General features: G+C 32.9%; 1 protein-coding gene across 1 annotated transcript in view; it reads right to left on the reverse strand.

Moving 5' to 3' along the window:
* LOC149800909 (semaphorin-1A-like) overlaps positions 1-12,875 on the reverse strand; it is a 165,670-nt gene that overhangs the window by 93,045 nt on the left and 59,750 nt on the right. Inside the window, exon 3 of the mRNA XM_089954967.1 lies at positions 8,412-8,508. The gene's annotated coding sequence lies outside the window, so the exon portion shown is untranslated. The remainder of the gene's footprint in view (positions 1-8,411; positions 8,509-12,875) is intronic.

Raw genomic sequence — 12,875 nt, forward strand, 5'->3', positions numbered from 1 at the left:
TTACAGATCACTGACATGTCACCTCTCTTTTTGTGGGCTTGAGTCTTGGGCTCAGCCAATGTGGGTATGTGAGAAAGCTTGTAAGTTGGTTCACATGGTCGGTGGTTCTTCCTGCGGTTTTGCTTGATTCTTCCTCCACTGAATATACTATCTGCCATGTATAGCATTATGTGTTAAAAAAATGGGATTAAAACCATATGTACATTTATTTATACTGTGTACCTGATTTTTGTATTGATTATAAGTGGTAAATAAGATGTTTACCAAAATTAAAATTCACAGCCTTAAGTTGCTTATGAAATTTTCCATAAGTTTTTGAACAAATCTATTGCATCACATGTCAAGTTAGGTGTGTATATATATAGAGGTTTGATAAAAAATGTAATTCCTGTTTTATGAATAATCTGTGGAATCACTTATAGTTATGTTCAAATACAATTGAGAGAAATTATTTGTTTAAATTATCCATTGGAATTATGAATTGCTTATTGACTTTTTGGACTAAAACACTACTTTGGGATTATTGAGAACTCATTCAAAGACATTCTGGATTTAGGATTATTTGAGATTTAATGTACAAAACTGTGTCATTTGCATTTTCACTTTGTATTTTAGGGAAATAAATTGTTTGCTGAACTTTATTTAAATTGTTGGCTTCACTTTCTTTCTGTGCATATTAACGAAGAGTTTAGCTTAGTAATTGCAGCCAGTTCTTGGACATTTATCTTGGTAGGATCAGGAAATGACACAAGTAGTAATACATATAACAAATATAAATAAGCTGCATAACATCAATACAGTATGTACATACATAAAAACTGTTGTAATACAAACATAAAATTATGTGATCCACCAGAATGGGGCCCTGAGGGATACAGATTCTTGGGCGGAGTATGTTTTGCAAATTAAAGTTATATATTCTTCTAAGCTATGAAATCACTATTTAGTACGAAAACAAACTTAAAAACTGATTTCAGAATTAAACATAACAAAAAAATTCATTCTAGTAGAATATCATAGGTTTCTACAGTGTCCAGTAAGACTGTTGTGTCCCCCTGTGGGTTTCTGCGTGTTGACCAAATTGCCCACCTGGATAATTAAAAATAATTGACATTGGTTCTTCCCAGCAAGGGTCCTCCATTTTAGTCTGATGATATGAAAATCAGATAGAACCAGACTGAATCAGATAGAACCAGACTGATTAGATAGAACCAGACTGAATCAGATCGAACCAGACTGAATCAGATAGAACCAGACTGAGGTAATTAAGTGAATGATCTGCAAGATGACATAACCACAGTGGTGGACATATGGACAGTGTTGTATGTACCAACATTGAGGTGATAGTTAGATTCATGAATATTTACAACACATCTTGTTAGCAACCTAACTATCTTCAGATCAACATCATATATGCATAATGACACATGTAGCTAGCCCTATGTACTGATAATAACACAAGAGGAATATATACACTTAAAAGTAAACAGACAAACTTAGTGCAGGACAAACATGGAGAAAATCTTCAAAATGTAAATTGTTCAGGGTTTTTTGCAGAACATTATGTATAAATCAAAAACATCTTTATCTCCACTAAAATTTGGTTCAACCAAATTTCTGAAGTTTACAGTTACAATGTATGAAGAGTTAGACTGTACAAAACTATGGACTGCATTAACCCCATTGCTAAGGCTTGGTTGGCTGATATATGTGAAGTCATTCTAGAATTAGCCAACAAATCACTTATGTAGAAGTGTATTTACTGCATGGTCATTTCAAGTAAATAGAGCCCCTCAAAGGGGCTGATGATGTTCTACTGGTTGAAAAGAATTTCCAGGAATTCAGGATAGGACCATATCTTCTTTTTCATAGCTGTGTTGAAACATTTTCTTACAATCTTGATTGGAACAAGATTTTAAAGATGACCACTATGATAGTCATACTGGTTTAAGATTGACACAGTTTTCATTTAGGACCATCAAGACATTATAGGAAGTCTTTTGGTGATAACACCATGACAATAAGACCATCCATTCAGAATTTAAGATTGTCACTGTAATGACCATATTGGATGTCAGATTGGCACCATTTTCATTTCAGTCCAACAAGACACCATAATAAGTCTTCTGTGGAAAACCCGATGTCAATATGGCTTTCCATTTAGCAGGAATAGAGATAAGGTTTACCAGATGCCATTTTGGATGTCAGATCAACACTGGTTTCACTAAGGACCAACCATAAGAAGTTTTCTAGTGAAAATCCATTTGATATGATTTTCTGTTTCAGAGAAGTAGCAATAACATGGTTTTCAAGATGGTCACCAGGATGGCTATAGTCAATGTCTGATTGGCATTATTTTCATTTAACACCAACTAGACGCCATACAAAGTTTTTAGTTAAAACCTCATGTTAATATAACTTTCTGTTTAAGAAAAGCAGCAGCATTTTCAGGAAATCTTTCATGGCAGCCATACTGGATGCCAGGTGGGCACCATTTTCCTCTAAATCCAAGTTGATATAATATGTGGTTTCCCTTCTTAAAAAAACAAAAAGGTCAATGAAAAATAGTAATAAGAAGAATTTCAGGATGGCTACCATGATGACCATATTGGAAGCTTCATTTCAGACCAAGCAGACACCATAATAAGTCTTTTAGTGAAATCCCCATGTTGATATAAACATCCATTCAGAAGGAGTAGCAATAAAAAGAATTTCAAGATGGCCACTGTGGCTGCCATACTGGATATCCAAGTGGCACCCTTTTCATTTAGGACCAATTGGACCCTGAGATGAATGTATAAAGTTTCATGGCAATCATCCAAGTAGTTTATGAGGAGTTGCATTAAAACTCAAAAGATGGATAACAGACAACAAGCCAATCAAATAAGTGATTCTAGTCAGTTATCATTAGAACTCAAAATTACAGATTATATGCAATATACAGAAACAAACTATGATCAAAAACAGAACAAAAAGGCTAGGGCTTGCATGTCCATTGTTGAAAGCCTTAATCTCTCAACCAAGGTATCAACAAAGTCTATCAAAGGGGTTTAGGAATTATAAGCAAATGAAAAAACTGGACCCAAAATCTCAATGCAAATTTTCCATGATCTTGACCTTGACCCCAAGGCCAAAGGGGTGAGGGCATGTGCAACAGAATGAATTGTCTTCATAATGATTCCTACCAAGTGTGTGAAGAAGATCCATTAAGAGGTTTAGAAAAAATAAGCAAATGAAAAACATTTAAACAAATTTGCTATGCACATTTTCTAGGACTGACAATGACCCCAAGAACAAAGGGGTCAGAGCACATGCTGCAGAATGAATGATCTTCATAATAATTCACCCCATCTATGCAGAAAATATACCAAGGTGTTCAGGAAATATAAGCAAATGAAAACAATTTCAACCAACTTTATTACACAAATTTTCTATGACTGCAACCTTGAGTCCAAGGTCATAGGTGTGAGCAAACAGGTCATAGAATAAATTATTTGAACCTTATATTTATTCATGCCAGGTATGATAGAATCTTTTAAAAGGGCTGAGTACATATTAGCAAATGAATAAACTTTAACCAAAAAGGTAATGCAAATTTTCTATGACTAGAAACTTAACCCCAAAGTGACAGACAAGTGAGCATATAGTAAAACGAATTGTCTTAGCATCATGATTCATGCCAAGTATAATGTGCTGGCAGATCTGGGTCTGTGCAGTTTGTAATGAGTAATCAGTAGAAAAAACAACATAGAACCTTATCTGTAGGTGCATTATGCTACAGCAGAATAGGATCTATAGTGTTTGGAGTTAAACTTTACTTCTAAGTGAGTGTACGAATGTATGGTGAGAACCTGTCAAGGGATTTTGGAAATGTTTGCAAATGGTTAACATTAAAAAAAGCAAACAGACTGTTGATAAGCCAATGCTTTTGCATATACATCTCACTTCTCACTAACATATGCTCAACAGAAGAGTCTATTGTTTTCCTTCTTTTAAATTTCTGAATGAACATACAAAAAAACTGGGATATTATTATTCTGTGTCAAGAAGTAAGTCATACCCTTTCCTATGGTACATAACTTTGAACTAAAACAAATATTGATGAAACATTTGCTTTACAGATTCATGGTACAGAAATAAGAGCAGCAAATATCAAAAGAGAACATCACAAAATATTATGTGAAGAAATATTAGATTAATTTTTCTGTGGATAGGGTGCCCATGGTACCATTTCTATGAACTTCAGTTTAATTATGAAAGACATTGTCAACAATTTTGAAAATAAAATAAAATCTGACATATTTATTATCTCAGTGTGTCTTGTTACATGTAAAAGTTAGAAAATAAGCAAAGACATCTGTGCTTGAACACACATTATTTTTCATAAATCTTTCCAGCAATTGTCAACAAATGTTGTCTTTATTCTATTTTATTGACGTATCAAGGAACTAATTAACAGTAAATATCCACCGGATTATAGTTCAGATCATCACCAATTCAATACACTATAATCTGTAAGCTATCAAGTTAGTTTTAGGGATAGTCACTTCCACATACTGGGGCCCCTAGTGGCTGAGTGGTCTAAAGTACTCACCATTACAGATCATTGCCATCTCACATCTGTCTGCATCGGTTCGAGTCTCAGATTCAGCCAATGTGGATATGTGAGAAAGCTTGCCAGTAGCTTCTCGTAGATCAGTGGTTCTTTCTGGGGTTTTCCCAGGTTCTTCCTCCACCATTTATACTGGCCACCATGTGTAGCCTATTTTGTGCTGAAATATCATGTTAAACCCAACAACAACAACAACACTTCCACATACCCTATATATTCACTTATAAATCAAGTATAACTGCAAACTGTACAGATCCAGTTTGATTTGACTTCTAAGTGAGCATATATGGTATATATCAGAGGCAATAATACCTGAACTAGCTTTTGATGTTGTTGTTGTAGTGTTTAATGCCATTTTTCAGCACAAGATAGGCTATACATGGCGGCCAGTATTATTGGTGGAGGAAGAACCCAGAAAACCCCCGGAAAGAACCACCAACCCACAAGAAGCTACTGGCAAGCTTTCTCACATAACCACATCAGCCGAATCTGAGACTCGAACCGACGCAGACAGAGGTGAGATGGCAGTGATCCGTAACAGTGAGTGCTTTAGACCACTCGGCCACTCGGGGCCCCAACTAGCTTTTGAAAGAGTCATACTTTTAAAATCTAATTATTTATAATTGATGTAGAGGAAACTTATAAAAACAATGAATATGGGGGTTCTATATTTGACCATTAAGTTATCTCTTTATGCTATTATACAAAATTGCTATGATGGAATCAAAATCATATCAATGCCTCTAAATTGCTAAGCAGACAAACATACCTTACCAATTTCATGTGTGTACCTCAATTAGTTCAGGTGCTAACAGGATTTTCACCCCCATCCAACCCACCAATAAATGAGTCCAGAAAGTTACAAAAGTGTGTAAACAGTAAATAAAACTGTTAAAATTGCCTAAAAATCTAACCAGGTCACCTACATATGACTAAATGTAATTTGTCAGCTTTATCCTAAAGTTGATTTTGCTTAAATATGCTAGTAAGGTTTTTGTCACAAATAATCCAAAGAGTTAAAAAAAATGGGTAAAAATAAAAAACATGGTTGCAATAACCTCAACAAAAAAGTCAGGCCATTTACATATAATTAGAAATATGCCTGGCAAATGTCACTTACTATATGTCCTCACTTATAAGACAAATCCAACTGCAAACTGCACAGACCCAGATCTGCCATCACACAATGTACTGCAAGATCTGGGTCTATGCAGTTTGTAAAGGTAATTAGCAGAACAATCAACATTGGCCCTGGTCTGCCAGTGCATTTTGCTACAGCAGATCAGGATCTATGTTATTTGTAGTTTGACTCATCTTTCAAGCAAATATATTTGGTGTGTTGAGTAGTTTTTGCAGCATCTTGCTAATAAGTTTTTGGGCACAGGATGGATGGATAGGACCAAATCTTAATGGAAAGAGTGCATCACTACATTGATAGGGATTAAAATATGTATCATTGCTTAAGACAAACCTGACACACAACATTTATTTGTTTGATGCATTTACTAGAACTGTAAAAAGTAGTTTAAAAATACTAATATCTAGGATTTTGTTTTGACACCCAGTTATCAAATTAGATTGGAATATACTGTAACCTTGGAAACTAGATCAGTTTAAGACTTTAGTATTGTGAGTCAAAGGTATATTTCTCATATGATCAGTTCCACCCATACCCTAGCTCTGGAGGAGGAGGCCTTCAACCTTATAAATAAAAAATAAAGTTACAATCGGACAACTATGCTTATAGTAACTGTATTTCAAAATTTGATAAAAACCGAGGGTGGATAAACCATTTATTCAGCATGGGCTTTTAGCAACGTGGAACAAATTGCCCACTGAACTTAGACACAAAGAAACAGTGATATCATTCAAGAGTGCTCTTAAAACTCACCTATTTCAACTGCAAGAACAGAATTAAAGACCTAATAATGTTTCCTTACCTTAAATATTTTCAGCATGTTTTCTGTTTTCTAATTTCATGGTGTTGTTTTTTTGTAATCCTATGTTGTAAAGCACTTAGAGTTTCTAAAGATTAGGTGCTATAGAAAGTCCCCTTTATTATTATTTTTATTATTATTATTATTATTATTATTATTAATATTATTATTATTATTATTGTTATTTAGATAAATATGGTAATTATGAATATTTATATGGGTCTTCCACTCCAATCTGACCACTTCTGGGTGTGTAAACAACCCATATTCATCTGCTGTATATTATATAATTGCAATATTTCAGTGTTATACAATTACAATATTTCAGTGCTATACAATGGCAATATTTCAGTCTTATACAATGGCAGTATATTAGTGTTATACATTGGCAACATTTCAGTGTTATACATTGGCAATATTTCAGTGTTATACAATTACAATATTTCAATGTTATACAATTACAATATTTCATACTTATACAATGGCAATATTTCAGTGTTATACATGGCAATTTTTCAGTGTTATACATTGGCACTATTTCAGTGCTATGCATTGGCAATATTTCAGTGTTATACAACAGCAATATTTCAGTCTTATACAATGGCATTATCTCACTACACTTCTTTGTAAATGCCTTCCTTGTGGCTGACACTTATTTCTCTGTTATAGTCAACCTGTTTTGCTACACAATTCACACAAATGAAAAACAAGACATAACATGAATGTATGTTGGAAACAAATGTGTTTTTACTTCATTTTAACCTGATATAATGGACATTTTGCCTCCTGATTCCTACAGAGAACTCCAAAGTACAAATGTCACCAGTTTTTCATATTCCTTACAACATCAAAGTTCAAATGCTCCACATTTTTTCTGTCAACTTCACTATTAAAATCCATCATAGATCTTTATATTAATCATACAAAAGAAACACCATGCCTTGGACAAATTTAAAAAACTATTTTTAAATCCAATATACTGTAATATGTGTTTGTATGTGTGTATAACCAAACAGATCAGGGTTTATTTAGATTTAATACAACTGTAGTTTTCAAACTACCACAAGATACAATTTGATATTCCTGATGCATCATTGCTACACCATAACTATGTCAACAGCAACAATGGAGTACCATATATACTAGCTTATAAGTCCAGTCAAACTGCAAACTTCACAGACCCAAATCTGCAATAGCATAATGTGTAGCTTGTTAGGAGTAATGAGTAGAACAAAAAACAGCATACAACCTCATCAGCCAGTGCATTATGCTACGGCAGGTCAGGATCTATGTTGTTTGCAGTTTGACTGACTTATAAGTGAGTATACATGGTTTATTGCCTGAAAGTGAGACCATCTTATAATGAAGAACAGTATCATTTTACTACTAAATAATAAAAATGTATTCAACTACTTGCCACATAAAAGGACTGTTATTATTATTATGTTATTATTGCGTTGTTATGAATTATTATTATGTTATTATTGTGTTGTTATGAATTATTATTATGTTATTATTGTGTTGTTATGAAGGACCTTTTAATGAGATACTGTTGTACTGACAAACTGACTGTGAGTGAACAATGTCACTGTTATGATAATCAACTGTACAATGAAATATGTGGCAACATCACCGATTTCTTCAGGTAAACATGTTATTTTCATCCTTAAGTGTCAAAACACATGTTAACTGGGTAAATACTCTGTAATTCAACCTTTCATACTCAAGGATTGTATGTAATAGTGTAACAGGAAATAAAATGTGTGTGTGTGTCATTATATGTTGTCTGTCACAACACTTCATTGTAGTTACAAAGTTGTGACACATAAATGGAATATAGGTTTTGGGTAAATTAGCCTCACCTTATTCAGTTCCAATTATCTTCAATCCCCCTTTTCTCATATGGAAAATCACTTCCGTTATGATTAGTGGATGATCACAAACACAGGTGCTGTCAACCTTTGAAAGAAGGATGAGAAACATAAGGGAAATTATGTTGAATGGGACAGGAGGATAGGCTATGCTTTCATGGAACAGAAAGTGTGTGTGTGTGTGGTGTGTGTGTGTGTATATATATGTATGTGTATGTGTGTGTATATATATATATATATATATATATATATATATATATATATATATATATATATATATATATATATATATATATATATATATATATATATATATATATATATATATATATATATATATATATATATATGTATGTGTATGTGTGTGTATATATATGTATGTGTATGTGTGTGTATATATATATATATGTATGTGTATGTGTGTATATATATATATATATATATATATATATATATATATATATATATATATATATATATATATATATATATATATATATATATATATATATATATATATATATATATATATATATATATATATATATATATATATATATATATATATCTGATTTAATTTACATTTATTTCAATTTTATTGTTTGTTTGCCAGCTTTAAAATTTGTATTCTACTGCATGTTATTGTAATATAATCTTGTTTAAGTGATTTGGAAATTTTTTCCAGAAAATAGTTTGATCTTGATTGTTCATTTGTAAACACTTAAAGCTGACCTAGTTCCCAACCTTAATTCAAAATTAGTAACAGCCACGTGAACAAGTTTGTTATATTATTTTTATTGCGGGAATAATAAGGGTCAGAGCAAGGATGTATTGGATACGTGACCCTAGGCTTGTAGTTTTTAGTGAAGTAAACAACTTTTTAAAATTTTATTCTTGGAGTAAAATGATTGGTTTTATCAGGGTCATATTGGGAATATGTGACTTTAAGATGTAAACATAATCATGTGACCCTCTATTTTGCAATTCAAGCATTTCTGAAATTGTGCATTAGTTTGTTTTAATAGTGATGCTTAGAGATTTCTCTCTCAGTTTTAAACTTAAAACACTTGATATCAAGGTGTTCTTTCGTTGTGCCAGTTTGGAGTTATTTTAATGTTTATTTGAATAATTTGGATTAAAGGGATTAATTTTTTTTTTCTCTGGAAATATTTGTGTGCTCATACAGAATTCTTGAACAAAGACATTTCTTAAAAATTTTATTTGGATTTCCAACACCTGAGTGTTATTTCTTGTGTTTGTACAAGGAACAGTAGACAAAAGCACAGTAAAGGATACAGCAATTCAGCAAACATCATCGCCTTCCATCTTGGATTCTTCGTCGGGACTCGAACTTGAATTCATTAGAACATTTCATTATTAGGACTTCTAAAATTTTATTTGTGGATTATTCTCGGTTTACTTTTGGGATTTGATTCTTAAAACTGTAAGCTTGTTGTTTTCACTCTTTTCACTCTTTCTTATGTTACTGTTTATTCTAGCCTACCTACATATATATATATATATATATATATATATATATATATATATATATATATATATATATATATATATCTATATCTATATCTATATACACACACACACAGTCATCTCAAATATCTTTTAAAAAATGATGATAATGATTATTTGAGTCAAGAAAGATTACAAAGTACCTATTCCAGGAAATGATAAACATACAGCAATTGCAACAACTTGGCATCAGAAATCCCCATAACATTCAATACATATTTAAACCCCTGTCTCTCTCTGTCTGTGTGTGTGTGTGCACTCGCGTACGTGCGTGCATGCATGAGAGAGAGAGATTTGGATTTGTAACATAGCTTTAACAATTTTTCAGGCATATTGCTACAATGTCTTCATCATGGCAGTTCATAGTGATGTCTAGCACTGGGACATCATGCCACAGACATAGCATGATGTCAAACCCGGTCACATTATCCTGACACCAGGCTGACCTGTGTCCTAATAGTAACCTCTTAATGCTGAGCACCAAGCAAGGCATCTGTTAGTACCATTTTTATAAATCTTTGGTATGACTTGGCCGGGGTTCAAACCTGTGACCTCCAGCATCCGAGGTAGATGCCCTAATCACTAGGCCACAGGAAAATTAATTGAAATTGTCATTGTAATTGATATTTGTGTACATCTGACCTCTGATCCATTTCAGGGCACACAAACCCAGGTGGGATTCAGAAATGTTAGGAGTGATTCTCCTCTTTCAAAGGTTAGCTAAAGACCACATAACTTCAAAGTTCATGATGATTTTCCACCCAGCAGTCTAGATGTGGCAATGAAAAGTTACACAGACACAGGGTACAACAATGCCTAGTGCCAACATGTGGGCATAACAAGATGCTCAAGTGGGCCCAAACTCCCATACCTGCCTAATAGCTAATCGCAAGAGCAGCTGACAAAAACATGAGCCAGGAGAATACTTTCTTTGAAAATTTATTCCAATGCTGTTGCTCAAAAAAACTAACAGAAAACAATTATTTCAGAGTTTCCTTTGGTTTAAATACTTATCCATATTTGATATCACTACTGCTTCATTCATCTAACAGGAAAATGCTTTGATGCCTGTATGCTTTCTAAGTTGGTCAAAATCTGTTTTTGGGATAAAGCTGTTTAAATAGTTATTTCTGTTTTTAGTATTGTTGGCCATATTTTGTGATCGATCAACATCATGTGAAAAAATTTAAAGTCTTTTCATTCACTGTGCTTTCCATTAAATTTGGGCCAATTATTTTGAGTGGCTTTTGACAAAGTGCAGTTTTAAGCTTTTCTATTTTTAGTAACATTACCAATATTTGATGACATAGGGGCATTAGTTATACCATGCTAAAGCTATTTATGTCCAGCTTTTTCTGTTCAGCTCTTTCTGAGAAAAGTTTTTATTTTTATTTTTAGTAACAACAGATAGTAGACTTGCATCATATGTACAACTCAAGAATGCTTTAGGGCAAGCCAGGGTGCTTTCTGTCAAAATTTGATGAGTTGATTTTTAGAAGCTTTTGTTGAAAGGTTTTGCTATTTATAGCAATTTCTGGCTTTATTATAGCTATTTTGGGCTAATTTTCATGGCAGATCATTATCACTCATTCAAATCTGAAAGATTATTATTATGCAAAGATGCTTTATAACAAATTTGGTCAAATTATGTTGATTGGTCATTCAGATGTCCTTTTCAAGAGCTTTATAATGTTAGTAATACTGACCATAATCATGGCATCATGTTTCACAAATCTGAAAGTCCTTTAGACCAGAATGCCTTCTGTTGAGTCCCTTTTGAGATATCATTTAAAAATGTTTATAATCCTAATAATGGTACCATATTTGATGGCAGATCTGGATCATTTGTATAAATTTGGAAACCCTTTATCCCAAGATGCTTTGTGACCCAAACATTTAAGTCAAAATCTGTTAAGTAAGAAAATATCATACAAACATGTTTATTTTTTGTGACAGTGGCCATAAGTCCCAAATGCAATGCTGCTTTTGGTCCAGTTTAGTCAAATTCTTTTCAGCAGATTTGAGAAGTCATTCAAAATTTTGTATCAATGGCAGCCAATTTTAATTTGATGGCAGGTTGGCATCATATGAACAAAGTATACAAATCTGTTTACCGGCATGCTTTCTTTACAATTTGGTAAAATTCTGTTGTGCAGATTTTGACAAGAACTTATTTATAGGGTTTTTTTCTGTTGGTGGCCATATCTTATGGTAAATTACCAGCATTTGTAAAAACCTAAAAGGGTTTAAAGGTTACAGTCACTTTCTGTTACAACTGGTCAAATTCTCTTCAGCAGTTTTTGAGATGTTCAAAAGTTTGACAATACTGTAATGGTGGACATTCTGGATGAAGGATCAGCACTAAATGAACAAACTGAAAAGCTTTTATGATCTCTGTAATAGTACATGTATGTGGACATTGGTCAGGCAGGATTTTTTTAAGGAGTTGTGGATAAAAACTCTCCATGGATGATGGATGACCACTATGGTTCAAGGACCATGCCATAATTATATTTGTACTTACGACCCGATGAGATAAAACAAGATGTATCTAATCAACATGTACCACCATGTTCATTTGTGTATAAAGTGTACTGTGTACAATGTATGAACAGCATGTACCACCATGTTTATTTGTGTATAAAGTGTACATAATGTGTATAATGTATGAACAGCATGTACCACCATGTTTATTTGTGTATAAAGTGTACATAATGTGTATAATATATGTCCAGCATGTACCACCATGTTTATTTATGTCCAGCACGTACCACCATGTTTATTTGTGTATAAAGTGTACATAATGTGTATAATGTATGAACAGCATGTACCACCATGTTTATTTGTGTATAAAGTGTACATAATGTGTATAATGTATGTCCAGCATGTACCACCATGTTTATTTGTGTATAAAGTGTACATAATGTG

Source organism: Sinohyriopsis cumingii, chromosome 4 (genome assembly GCF_028554795.1).
Source record: "Sinohyriopsis cumingii isolate HCF-2022 chromosome 4, ASM2855479v2, whole genome shotgun sequence".
NCBI classification, from domain to species: domain Eukaryota; kingdom Metazoa; phylum Mollusca; class Bivalvia; order Unionida; family Unionidae; genus Sinohyriopsis; species Sinohyriopsis cumingii.